At 41.5% G+C, this 13,645-nt stretch overlaps 1 pseudogene; it reads right to left on the reverse strand.

Moving 5' to 3' along the window:
- Positions 1-12,382: 12,382 nt before the first annotated feature.
- Positions 12,383-12,826, reverse strand: LOC101445315 (MORN repeat-containing protein 4 pseudogene; annotated as a pseudogene).
- Between the last annotated feature and the right edge of the window lie 819 nt (positions 12,827-13,645).

A 13,645-nucleotide genomic window follows, 5' to 3' on the forward strand; every position in this document is an offset into this window, starting at 1 on the left:
TTTGATAGATAGTGTTTCAGATTTTAGATTTCTGTTGTGCCAATAAGTTTAGAGCATGGAAAATTTCATTAGTTATTAGTTCTACCATGAATTGTAAGTAGATGACTCAGTTTGATAAACTGACATCCCATCCTCTGCCTCAGTTTCTGGCCCATAGTACTGGATTATATGCTCAGGGGGCCATTCTTCACCTCCCCAGGTAATGTCAGCCCTTTTTTTTTTTACTTATGTTTTGCTATACTGGCTAGCTTAGCTCTTTCCCTTCTGCTAAGGGAATGAGGAAGAAGGAAGGTTTTATCGTACTAAGCATACAAGTACCACACCAGTTTCAGGGAAGTTCTCAGAATGCAGCCTTTCCACAAATTCAGGACAGACCTTTTCAGGAAGTAAAGGGGTCTTTTGTGGTGGAGTTTCACTCTGTGATTAATTTGGGGGAAAGTATGATTTATGAGAATAAGTTCAGATTGATTCCATATTCCCCAAGTCTCTGTTGTATTGGTAGTGCAATTTTGGAAATTTCCCCATGTACTTTTTAGGTTCCCAACAGTTATAGAGGAGTTTAGGCAGGCCCTTGAAGCACAATATTTTCCTATGACGGAAGTTTGCAAGGGCCACATACTATCTCAGGGGATGGCTGGGAGACCAGTTTCATTATTTGGGTGCCTGTAATTATATTCTCTTGTTTCCCAGGGCCATTGGTCTCCCATATTAGTACCTCCACATCCATAGCATGAGGAGACATTTAAGTCTGCCCCTACTACTTCAGCTAGGTTTATGAAGAAGTTTTTTTTTTTGCTGCTTATGGAATGGAAAAGGGCTTTTCCATTTCTTCATAGAAGGAGTGGAACACAGAGTGGGCTTTACTCATGAGTGGGTGTTCCCAATACCCAACCCAGATGTAGGCTCCAGGGTCTATTCCTTTACCATCAATGTAGAGGTGCATCTGGACTCCCTGAGTCTGCCAGGATTCAGGGTTAAGGATGGTGAGGTTTAAGGGGTTACATTGACCACATGGACAGTTAGCTGGGGCCATAACTTTGGTGATGATGGCTGTTTGTTTAATTGTGTCTGTGTTCCAGGTGGCTCAGGTGACACAGCACCAGTAGGGACAGTAGTATGAGCCTATGTATTTGCACTAGAAGCCCCCCTTGGGCTGCACTTTTCATTTCTGGAGTGCACATATACTTATTGTTATGAGTATATTTCTGCTCCCAGATGAATCCTCCACATTTGGTGTTCCATGGTATCCTGGAGTCTATAACTTGGCATGTGTCAAATAAGAAGGTCACTCATTGGTTCTGGCTAGTGACTGGAGTGGAATTAAGTAGCTCTCCATTTTGATTAAACACACTTAATTCCCATTTATGGGAGAGTATTGGGGGTCTAGGGTCATAGCAGTTTATTTGGCCAGATGCATTACAGATATTATAGGAGATTCCCTGAAACTGACAGGTGGTTATCTGGTCCTTGCAGGTGTATTAACTATGATATATTGATGTAGTATTGACATGGGCCCCTGTTTGCACCTTTTGAATACATAGCTCACACTCTGTGGTGTTGATCTGGGACCAGGGGAGGATCAGGACTAGAAGTAGGGAAAATAACCGAAGGGGCATTGCAACTGGGATTAAACTGGATTCCTATTCTTTGGCTGTGCATAGACCAATCAGTTTTCAGGGTGAGACTGGAACAGAGCTCAGTGTTCTGTCCTCAACCTTCACCTGTGTGTGGATCAGTCAGCTTCTGGGGCATGACTGGGGCAGGACTTGGTGTTTTGTTCTTTTGAAAAATGAGTTTGGTAGAGTTGTGTGTATCTGGAATACAGGTCCAGGATTCTGGGGCAGCTCACTTGACCCAGCTATGGTGCACCCATGGGGTGATTTCAGCTACTTTAACTGCACTGGCAGTGGTTAAAAAGGCAAGATAGGGTCCTTGCCATTGAGGGTTAGTGGAGCTGATTTCTGGTCTTTGACCCAGACTGCATCTCCCTGCCTGTACAGGTGTATGGACCTACTTAAGCTAATGGGGCCTTTTCTTGGACCCAATGATACAGGTTTTGTAGGTTTTTTTCTAAGCTGATTATTTGTTGAACTATTGATATGTTTCCTCTTTCTCTGAGATCTCCTTCTATACTTCAGTTTAAGGGGATGGGCCTCCCAAAAAGGATTTCATAAGGGATTAGGCTTAGCTTTCAGCTTGGGCCGGCCTGAACTAGGAGGAGAGCACTCGGGAATACTTGCACCCATGTTAGCCCAGTTTCTTGGCAAATCTTGGCAATATAAGACTTTATTGTACAGTTCATTCTCTACTTTCTCTGAGCTTTGAGGATGGTAAGTGGTGTGCAATTTCCATCAGATGCTCAGTGCTTTAGCAAAATTTTGAGTGATTTGAGAGATGAAAGCAGGTCTGTTGTCAGAGCCAATTGAGAGGGGTAGCCCATACTGAGGAATGATTTCCCTGAGCAGAACTTTAGTTACTTCTTCAGCTTTTTCTGTTCAAGTGGGGAAGGCTTCTACCCAGCCTGAAAAGGTGCAAATGAAAACCAGGAGATATTTATAGCTTCTGGATCATGGCATTTCAGTGAAATCAACTACTAGATCTTCAAGAGGCATACTGCTGATTCTTTGGATGCCTGGGTCTCCCATGGGTCCCTGGTGAGGGTTACTTTTTGCACATGTCACACACGACTGGCATATGGTATGGGTGATAGCAGCTAGACTTGGGATATAGAAGAATCTTTCTAACACTTGTTTAAAATGGTTTTTTTCCAAGTGTGTGTTTTTGCAGTAGTCTTGAACTACAGTTGTGGTTATTATTTGAGTCATGACTATCCTGTGATTGGGCAAGTCCACCACCCATTTGTCCCTTGTGTCCCAGTCTCAGAAATTATCCACTCTCTCTTGGCTTGAGTATACTGTGGTTCCCAGTGATTCAGAGCCTGCAGGATGAGAGCAGGGAGTGTATAATGGAGTTTCTGATAATTAAGAGGTTGAGAAATGAGGGCAATGGCCAAGTTTTCAGATAGGGATCCATCCTATGCCATTCTTTTTGCTTCAGCATCTACCCTCTGTTTTCCTTGAGTGATGGGGCTGTGGCTTGTCTGGTGTTCCTTGCAGTGCATCACGGCCACTTTGATAGGTTCTCAAACTGCTTCTAGTAGTTCCACAATCTGTGTGCCATATTTAATGCTGCTTCTTCCCCAGTTGATGTTTCCCTTTTGTTTGTATAAGTCTCCATGCAAGTGCAGGGTAAGGAAGGCATGTTTGGAGTCTATGTAGATGCTAACCTTGGCTCCAGCCAAAAGTTGTAAGACTTGGGTGAGAGCAATGAGTACAGCTTTATGTGCTGATGTGTTATCCAGGAGGTGCTGGGCCTCTACTGTGGTCTCAAATGTTACTATAGCATATCCTGATGTGAATCATTGCCCTGAATAAAGCTAATCTTATCCATGAAGAACTCCATGTAAGGATTTGGTAGCAGCTGGTCTTAGAGGTTCAGCCAACTGGCATATATTTCTTGCAATGTTTCCAGGCAGTTAAGCATTGGAATTCCCAGCTCTATGGGTAGCAGAGTAGCAGGGTTCAGGGCTTTTTACAAGTTCCAATTGGATGAATGGATTTTCACATAATAAGGTTTGATATTTAACGGGCTGTTAGTAAGCCCGTGTGTTCCTTTGGCTTCTAGGATTGTGATTACTGCATACAGAACCTGAAAAATAATAGGCTGCCCAAGAGTTAATTTTATGGCTTCTACTGTTAGCATTGCTGCAGCTGCTACAACTTGCAGGGATGAGGGACATCCCTGGGCTACAGTGTCCATTTGTTGGGATAGATAAGCTAGAGGTTTTTGCCAGGAATCCAGGTATTGATTGAGTACTCCTGTTGCAATGCCTTGGTGATTATGAATATGTAGGTAGAAAGGTTTACTGAGATCTGGAAGCCTGAGGCTCAGTGCTTCCATCAGAGCTTGCGTGAGTGGTGAAAGTGTACTTCTGTGGGCTTTCCCAGAGCAGGGGTTCACAATCCCTCCCTTTATGACTTTATATAAAGGGCATGTGAGGACTTGGGGATCCAAGTGCATCAGAATCCAGCTGCTCTGAGGAATTCTCACAGCATTTGGTGGATGTTGGGTTCAGGGAGGGAACAGATTGCTTTTTTTCTCTCAAGTGCCAATTCATGGATCCCCTGTGCTATTTTATAACCTAGATATTTGACCTGAGGTAGGCAGATTTGGGCTTTTTCCTTTGAAACACAATAGCCCTTTCATTGCAGATGTTTTAAATGGGCATGGGTTCTGCTAGCACAGTCTTGGTAGTTGGGACTTCCAAGGATGAAGTCATCTACATATTGGAGGAGAAAACAGTTATGGATTTCTGGTTTAAGGATTTGAGATCATGTCTTGTCTAAAAATAGTGGGTGCATTTTTAAATCCCTGAGGGAGTAATATCCATGTTTAGCTGTTGTTTTCCACCAGAGCTCAGATTTTCCCACATAAAGGTGAAAATCAGTTCACTCTGGGGTGCTACCTGAATGCAGAGGAAGGCATCTTTAAGATCCAGGCATGAAAAGTAGATTGCCAATGAGGGTATCAAGCTGAGGAGAGTGTATAGATTAGAGACTGCAGAATGTAGAGTTATTACTGCTGAGTTGACTGCTCACAAGTCCTGGACTGGGCAGTAATACCTATCAGCCTTTTTAACTGGGAAGAGTGGGGTATTCCATGGAGACTGGCATGGCTTTAGTATGCCTTCTTCAGCAATTTCTAATTATGTAGCCAAACCTTTTCTTGCACTTCACATGGAAGTAAATATTGCTTTATTATTACTGGGCTGGCTGTGGTCTTTATTTCAATAATATTTGGGGGAATGCCATGTGCCATTTCCATTGGGTTGCCCTTTGCCCAGACTTCAGGCACATATTTGAAGGGGCGCAGTGTGGCCATAGACTGGCCGGCTTTGCTGAGGAAAAACAGTTTCCATTCCTCTTGCAGAGGGAGGGTTAGCACTATTTTCAGAGAGTTTGACAGTTCCAGTGTTAATGTGGATTGTGCCATGGTGTTAAAGGTAATTTGAGCCTGTAGTTTAGACAGCAGTTCTTGACCCAGGAGGGGGACTGGGCACTCTGGGAGATACAAGAATAAGTGAGTGACCTCCTTACCCCCAATGTTACAGGTCCTGGATTGGAGGAAGGGCTGCTGGGTACATTTACCAGTTACCCCTACAATAGTGGCTTGTCTTTTTGATAATGGCCCTACTGGCTTGGTCATTACAGAGTGTTGAGCCTCAGTGTCAACCATCATATATTTGGTGTGGCCCCCAATTTGGACTCTGACCACAGGCTCTGTGGGGCCTAGAGAATAGGAACATGGTCTGTCCTAATAATTTCTATCAGAGCCTTCTATTTCCATAAGTCCAATGAGCTGATTTGCAGGTCTTCCTTCTGAATTTTTATGAACCCACGCTTTGGTTTGCAATGCTCTGCTAGCTTTCCTGGCTAATGTTTTGGCCATTTATTTTGCCGTGATGGGGTGAAGTGGCCTGTTGGGACACTCCTGCTTCCAATGTCCTTCCTCCCTGGAGTACATGCATTGATTTCACCCTAGGGGTGGGTCCCTTCTCTTCTTGGGTCAGAGGTTTCCCAATTTACTTTCCTTGACACAGGATTACTTCTTTCAACTATTGCTGCTGTGAGAAGGTCTGCCTTCTTTTTCATCTTCTGGTTCTCTTCCCTCCTGGTCTCTACATCATGGTTGATGTAAACCTTGGTGGCTATTTCCATTAGCTGAGAAATATTCATACCAGAGAATCCATCTAACTTTTGTAGCTTTCTTTGGCTGTAAATCTGTGATTGGGCAACAAATGTTGCATTGAACATTGTTTAGCTTTCAGCCATGTATACACAGAATGTCTTGCACAGTCTCTCATAGAATTGAGCCTGACTTTCATTAAGGGTTTATAGGACCTTGTTGGTTTTTACCATGTTTACTGCTTTTTGGCTTCCAGCTCTGAATCCTTCAACTAAGGCCCTATGGAAAGTTTCTAGTTGGTTGAGCCTGGTTGTGTTAGTGGGATTCCCTTGGGGGGTCCTCATCTGGGATCTGTGTGTGGGCATATTGGTCACTGTCCAAGGTTCCCTCAGGAGGGGTGCTCTTTGAGCCAGGTGAGAGCCCCTTGTGTAAACCACATTCTTTCTTCAAAGTTTAGTAGTCATGATGAGTTGTTTTCAATCAGCACAGGTGGGTTTGTGGGTCTGTATGATGGACTGGAAAAGGTCTATCATAGCCTGAGGCTTCTCTGAGTATGGTGGTGTGTTGCCTTTCCAATTAAAGAGGTTTAATGCAATAAAAGGCTGGTAGACAAATGTCCAGTTTCTCCCTTGAATCTGGCCATCTGCATCATAATAAATTGAAGTCCAGTCTTCACAGAGAGGTAATTGTAATACTGCCCTTCTCCCTGCTCCCCCTGCCTCTAGGAATCACTGTGATCTGAGTTGTAATTTTTCAGGGACTCCTTCCTGACTGATGGTAAGCACTATGTTGCCAGGGGCACATGGTTGCAGGGGCAGCTGGGATGCATTTTCTGGTGTGGATGGTGACAAAGGCAGCTATAGGGATGGTGTGGGTGTACTCTCTGGTGCAGATTGTGATAAAGGCAGCTGCAGAAATGGTGTGAGAGCACTTTCTGGTGTGGGTGTTGCACTTCCCAGCATGGTTGACAATGGGGGAGTGCTGCTTAGGGAAATTGGCTCATCTCCATTCTTCAGCACTGCCAGGGTAGGAGCAATCACATAGGGTGGCTGGAGGTCATTTTCATTTCGCCTTTCTAGAATGGGTAGGTTGCGACTGGATTTGGGACTCACTTCTTCTGGACCTTCGCATGGTGCTTGTTTGGCCTGGTTCCTGGGACAGTACTTCTGGGTTTTTGTATTAGACAAATCTTGGCTTCTTTAGTCATATACTTCCTTAACCAGGGTGGACATTGACTTAGAGCATTTTGCCAGGCATTGATGTAGAAGAACTGATCAGGGTACCCTGGTTTTTCAGTTACTATGTCATGGACTTTATGGTAAAAAGTGCACTCCTGGGGCCACCCACACCAAAAGTCAGCTGTTCTAATTCACACAGCATTTTAAAATTTCCTGGCTGGAACTTTATGCCATATACATATCCATGGAACACTCAGGGAAATTTTCCAGCATACAACCTAATGGGGTCCTACTTTGTGTGTTTTCCATGTTTCCACCCTGTGGCCATGCTGCACAGCATTCACTCAACCTTACATTTCATCCACTTCTGGCTGTGTCCCTTGCAGGAGCTTAAGGACCCTCTTAGCCTTAGCAGGTCAGTATAAACAAGTGACTCAGAAGAGAGCCCCTTTGCAGGGAGGCTCTCCAGACTGCCCTTGACCAGGTGAGGTCACCATGGAACTGCAGATTGGGACTCCATACTTGCCCCACAAAAATGTGTTTCTGTATCTTGCTGTCTCCACAATCACATGCACACAACCACTCCCTTTTCCTTTTTGGACCTAGAGAAGATGATTTCCTCCCTTTTTCACAGGAATACTGGGGCCTTCTCTTGAGAGCTGATCAGGTTTCCCTCCTAATTTTTTTAGAATTAGTCTTTTCCTGCATTATGCCCTTGAGGGTCTTACCTGTCTGGCACGCAGAGCTCCTTGCTTCATTCTCAGGGTCTCTTGAACATTCCAGTGCCTCTGGTTTCTCCAAAAGGGTTCTGGCAGAGCCCACAACCTCTTTCTGGACTAAAGGGGAGTCCAGGGGTACCCAGGGCTTTGGTTAATCTGGACCCTTACAGCCTCCTCAGAGAAGTCCAGAAGAAGGAATCAACCACTGTCATCTCTGCCATTCTCAGCATATCCTGATGAGGCCCCAGAGATGTTGTAGCAGAGAAAAGTTGGGTGTATGTGGTATTTAGGCCAGAACATGAGAATTCTGAGAAGGAAGATTTATTTTGACCAGCCAAACTTGGTGGACTCTTGTCGTAATAAAAACTGAGCCCCAAATAGAAATTTTGGGTCCCTTTTATACAGAGGATGTGAGAATGAGGAGTCAAATGGTGCTTATATGCAAAAGGACTTTTATCTGTGTATTAGATGGGTTATATCTCCAGGTAAGCTTGAATTAACACATATCCCCCACATTCCAGGTAAGCTTTTAACATGAATCCACACACACATTCCAGGTAAGCATTTAACACATTTAGTTTGCATCCTCCCTGAATTTCAAAGCCTATAGAAGTATATACTTCTCAATTGGCTCTCCAGGGAATTAAGCATACTCGGATATAGAATAAGTCTGAATTTATGCACAGGTCATATTAATAACAATGGCAATTACACTAATAATATGGTTTCTTCAAAGATCTACTTCCAGCAGAAAGTAACGATGTTTCAGAATGTTCCCACTAAGAACATGCTGGCATGAAATACTCAAAACCTTGCTTCTAGTTTAAAGGAACCCTTACCAAATCTTTGATAAAATATAGCCAAAAATGTTAATCTGAAACTATACAAAAGACATTCAAGTTGTAATGATGAGAAGCCTACATGGCTCAGTGGAAGTAATTGTGGCATTTTAGAGTCCTTCTTCCAAGAGACCTGCTTTCCCTCTCATTTGTTGATGTCTTGAGTTCAAATATGCTTTTATTGGCTAATTCTAGAGCAGTGGTTCTCAGAATGTGGTACAGGAACCCCTGGACAAAGATTTTCTAGAATCTGTGAAATAAAGACTTTTTATTAACAGCACTATGATATTTCTCTTTTCATCTCTCCTTTTTCCTGTGAGGGAGCCATGGAGCTTTCCAGAGGTTTCATGATCTGTGATACCACAACAGATTGATTGCAGGAATAACTATTAGGATCCAGTTGTTTCCCAATAAGCCAGATATTAAAAAGATTTGTATAAATGAAAAACAATGCCATATTGTCACTTTATACTTTTGTTTTGGAAAATATGTTTATCTTTCATATAAACACATTGCCTGTGTTAAAATTAAAAAAAAAAAAAAAAAAAAAAGAAAATGGGGTGAGGACATTTTTATTTCTCTTATCAAGGTACCTGGAATATGTCTTCTGAATCTATATTTTTATTTTTTTTATTTATTGTAGTAACATAAATGCTTAACAATTTACCAATATATCACTATCAATATATTGGTGCTATTAATTACATTCAAAATATTGTGCTACCAATGTCACAATTCATTACCAGCATTTTTTATCAAGTCATACAGATATTATATACCCATCAAGCCATAACTTCCCATTCCCAGCCTTCCAAGTCCCTGATAAACTATAATTTGCCCTCTATCTGTAGGAATTTGCTTATTCTAGGTATTGCATGTAAGTGAAATTATACAACATGTGTCCTTTTATGTGTGAACTATTTTATTCAATGTGATATGTTCAGTGTTGCTCTCTGTTGTAGCTTGTATCCACATTTTAAAAATTATGGGTGAATAGAAATCCATATTTTGTACATCCATTCATTTGTTGAAGGACAGTTGGGTTACTTCCACTTTCTGACTCTCTTGAATAAGGCTACTGTAGTTTTTACATGCAAATATCTATTCAATTCCTGGATTTCATTCTTTTGGGTATAATGCTAAAAGTGGGTTTACTAAGTAATATGTCAGTTCTTTGTTTAACTATATTTGAAAACCCTAGTTTTGCAAAGAGTATACAGCAGTATACTTTACATCAGCAATGAAGGTTCCTATTTCTCTAATTCCTGGACAACATGTTATTTTCTATTTAAAATAATGGGTGCGAAATGGAATCTTATTGAGGTTACAGTTTTTACTTTCCTAACAGCTAATGATATTGAGCATCTTCTCCTGTGCTGACTGGACATTTTTATAATTTCTTGAAAGGAATATCTCTTCAAGATTTATTTTGCCTTTTGCTTCTTGAGTTGTAGTTGTAATTTATATACCTGGATATAAACTCTTATTAGATATAAGATTTCCAATTAGTTTCCCTCTTTCTTAGGTTAACTTTTAATATTTTATAATGTCCTTTGATATGCAAATATTATTAATTTTTATGAAGTTCAATTTATTTATTTATTTTGCTTGTGATTTTAGTGTCACATGTGAGAATACTTTGCCTAACATATTTCTATACCATGGGTGTTATCTGTTCTTATCCTTTTATGACACAGTTTTGTTTGTTTGTTCTTTGTTTTTGGCAGTTCTGGTGATTTTTTTTCATAAACACTTGTTTCTTTTTTTTTTTTTTTTTTCTTTTTAAAACATTTTTTAAAAATTTATTAGAGTATACCACCCATACATAAGCATACATAAACATTAAGTGTATAATAATAGTTGTGAATTTACAAAACAAATATATATATAACATGATACAGGACTCTCATACCTCACCCTATCACCAATACCTTGAATTGTTAAACATTTTAACCTAATGATTAAAGAGCATTGTCACAATATTACTACTAACCAAAGTATTTTCCCCCAACCCACCCTATTATTATCTTTATATCATTTATATATGATCTTTCATAAATAATAAGTATGGTAAAAATTGTGAAGTTAGAAAGCAAACATGTGTAACATCATTCAGGGGTCCCATACATCAACCCTCCACCAACACCTTGCATTTTCATGAGATGTTTCTTACAAATTATGAAGGATTTTTGTCAAAATCTTGTTGTTCTTATCTTACATTTGGTGTATTTTCCCCCCAACTTACCCTATTATTATTTTTTAACTATATTTTTATGGCAGAAGTTGTAAACTTATAAAACAATCATGCACATGTACAGAATCCCCAAACAACACCCCTCTATCTGAACATTTGTTACAGATAAGATAATATCATCTGATTGTTACCATGACCATAGTGTACATTTGGCACACATTTTCCATACTGCCCCATTATCAACACAGTACATCTTTGGCATAGATGCAACAATATTATATTATTACTGCTAATCAGAGTCCATAGGTCACTCCAGTTGTATTTTTCCCATACTTCTCCACATTCCCACCACCTTACAGTAGTGATGTACATTTGATTTATTATTATTTTTATTGACTTTGTAATAATATTACATTAAAAATATATATGTGAGGTCCCATTCAACCCCACCCCCCCACCCCCCCTCTCCCCCCCCAACAACACTCGTTCCCATCATCATGACACATCCATTGGATTTGGTAAGTACATCTTTGGGCACTTGTTTCTATAGTACAATTCTGAGATTAAATAGAGGCACACAGCTATAATTTCCACCACAATCTGCTGTGAGTAATGGAGGGCTGAAGGGGGTTGTTTTGGTCACAGGGTAACTGGAGGCCTCTGTAATGAGCTGATGAGCTATGCAAGGATCCTATCAGTTGGAATCTGATCCCCAGGCCTAAGGGTCAAGACTCATGGTGGTAAAGTTAACATGAATCATATGCAAGGAGTTAAATGGTCTTTTAGTTCACTGCAATTCTACAGGTGTCCAATTCTACCTAAACCCCAAGTGGGTGAGGTTTGGTTTTACCTACTGGTCCACTGGGAAGGAACCATGAGACCAAGCCACCCCTAAGGATCAGTTCACTCTGGTAGGGCCTGAAGTGGCCCAGATATGACTACTCTTTGCCCTGAAGTAAATAATGCGTGCAAATTATAAGTGTATTGCCTATACCAGTATTTTTTCTTGAGTATCCCCTAAAGGGACCCTGTCCCACATCTAAGGAGGGAAAGAGGCACAGATAGGGATTGTCTGCTGTAATTCAGGTAAGAAAGACAGCTTATAAAGTCAAAGGCATTCTACTGAGACCTTCACAGTGTGATAAGCAGCGATAAATACTAGTCTGACCAGAAAAGGTGGAAGATCCAGAGTAGAGAATGAGTGGATAACATACAGAATATCTCTGATTGTGTCTTTCACAGAACAACCACACTGTCTAAGTCACCCTATCTTTTTTTTTCTCCTCCAGAGTAGCACCAAGCACTGGCCCTAAGTTGGGTCTAGAAGTATCTGTCCCAAATCCAGGTAGAATGAAGACATTCTGGATAACTTGGCAGAAAATGCACAAGGCAGCAGCAGGTCTGCACTGGGTAGCCCAAGGTTTTAGAAATAGAGTACCAACAGGTGAGCAAAAGTGGCTCATGTGCCCTCTAACACAAAAAGGTGAGGGAGACGCAGAACTGATAACAACTGCTGCGGGGTCTACAGTGTGGAATCTGCAAGATTGTTCTGTGATCGCACTCCTGATTGGCAGGTGATGGCACACATCATGCGGCTTCTGCTCAACATCCATTCTCATCTCAGATCTGCTTCATTTGTTCACCTTGAGTGAATACCTGGGGCGTTTGCGCTGCCCGGTACTTGTCAGCTGGTGCCCAATGCCCCCATCAGGTGGTGAGATCCCTCGCTGACTTTGAGGCACTCTGTGCCCGCTGGACTACCGCAGTACACTTCTCGACTCTTAGCAGCTTGTTCAAAAACAGACCTTCATTGTGGGGTATTCCATGAGAACCATCAGAGAAAGTCAGGAGGCCAAAACCATCTACTCTGCCATTTTTAAATTCCCCTTCAAAGGCCATGTTGTCATGTCGAATGAAGACTCTGATACCGTTAAACTTGCCTTGGGCAAATTCTCCCTCATACCTTGAGCCATCTGAGAAAGTCAGTACCCCGAAGCCATTGAAGAGCCCATTTTCAAAATGACCCGGGTACATGCCACCATCTGCAAACATCAGTTGACCAAGACCATGCCTGCGGCCCTCCTTCCACTTGCCACTGGCCACGATATTCCTCCCCAGTGGAGTAGGTGAAGGAAACTTTTGCCAGGTCATGATGACATCTTACAGAAGGAAAGTATGGAAACCCTACAACAAAGGCCTTTGAGGGAGCTTTGTTGGAGAGCTCTGCAAGAGAGGTTTGGGAGTCAGCCCTATAGTTTCAAGAAGGATTTCTAACTTTTCAAGTTACCATTCAGGAACTCCAGGCCAGGAATTCTCAAGCAGTAGAAGATATGCAGATGCGTATTAAAGTCCTTCAAAACCTCAGCAGCCTACTAGCTATTTTCTCAGAGAAGCGATGCTGGTACCTGGGTGCCTTTCTCTGTTCTACAATGTCAGCATCATTTTCAGGCTCCCAATTCTCTTATCATCAGCTGAGCATTAGAGTGTACCTGAGGTACAGGCCAACAGGACTCCATCACAAATACAATATTAATGAGATGAAGAGAAGCAGTTTTCCATTAGAACACCACAGTAATATTCTTTGCAGTCTAGATAGGCATTTGATATTTAGAGACCATCTTCAGCTCTTCCCAGGATTTATTCTGTCAGTGCACTAAAAGTCAGCTTATGAAACAAATCTGAAATATTTCATTCTTTCAAAACAAGTCAGTGAGACTCAAAAATGTCAGTTAGAAACCTTCTACTAATCTTATAACTGAAGGAACATTTTGAAATGTAAATACAAAATTATTATTTATACAGGAAGATGGTAAGGTAATTGCATTTTCTTTCAATGTGTGGTGCTAGTTAACCATTGTTCTCTTCACTCAAAGATTTGCTGTGTAGTTTGAGATGTCATATTGACTACACAGTGACTCAGTGGGAACATCCCCTTGTATGTATTTACTTATTCTCAAGGCTACAAGGTGG

The sequence above is a fragment of the Dasypus novemcinctus genome, chromosome 16 (genome assembly GCF_030445035.2).
Source record: "Dasypus novemcinctus isolate mDasNov1 chromosome 16, mDasNov1.1.hap2, whole genome shotgun sequence".
Taxonomy (NCBI): domain Eukaryota; kingdom Metazoa; phylum Chordata; class Mammalia; order Cingulata; family Dasypodidae; genus Dasypus; species Dasypus novemcinctus.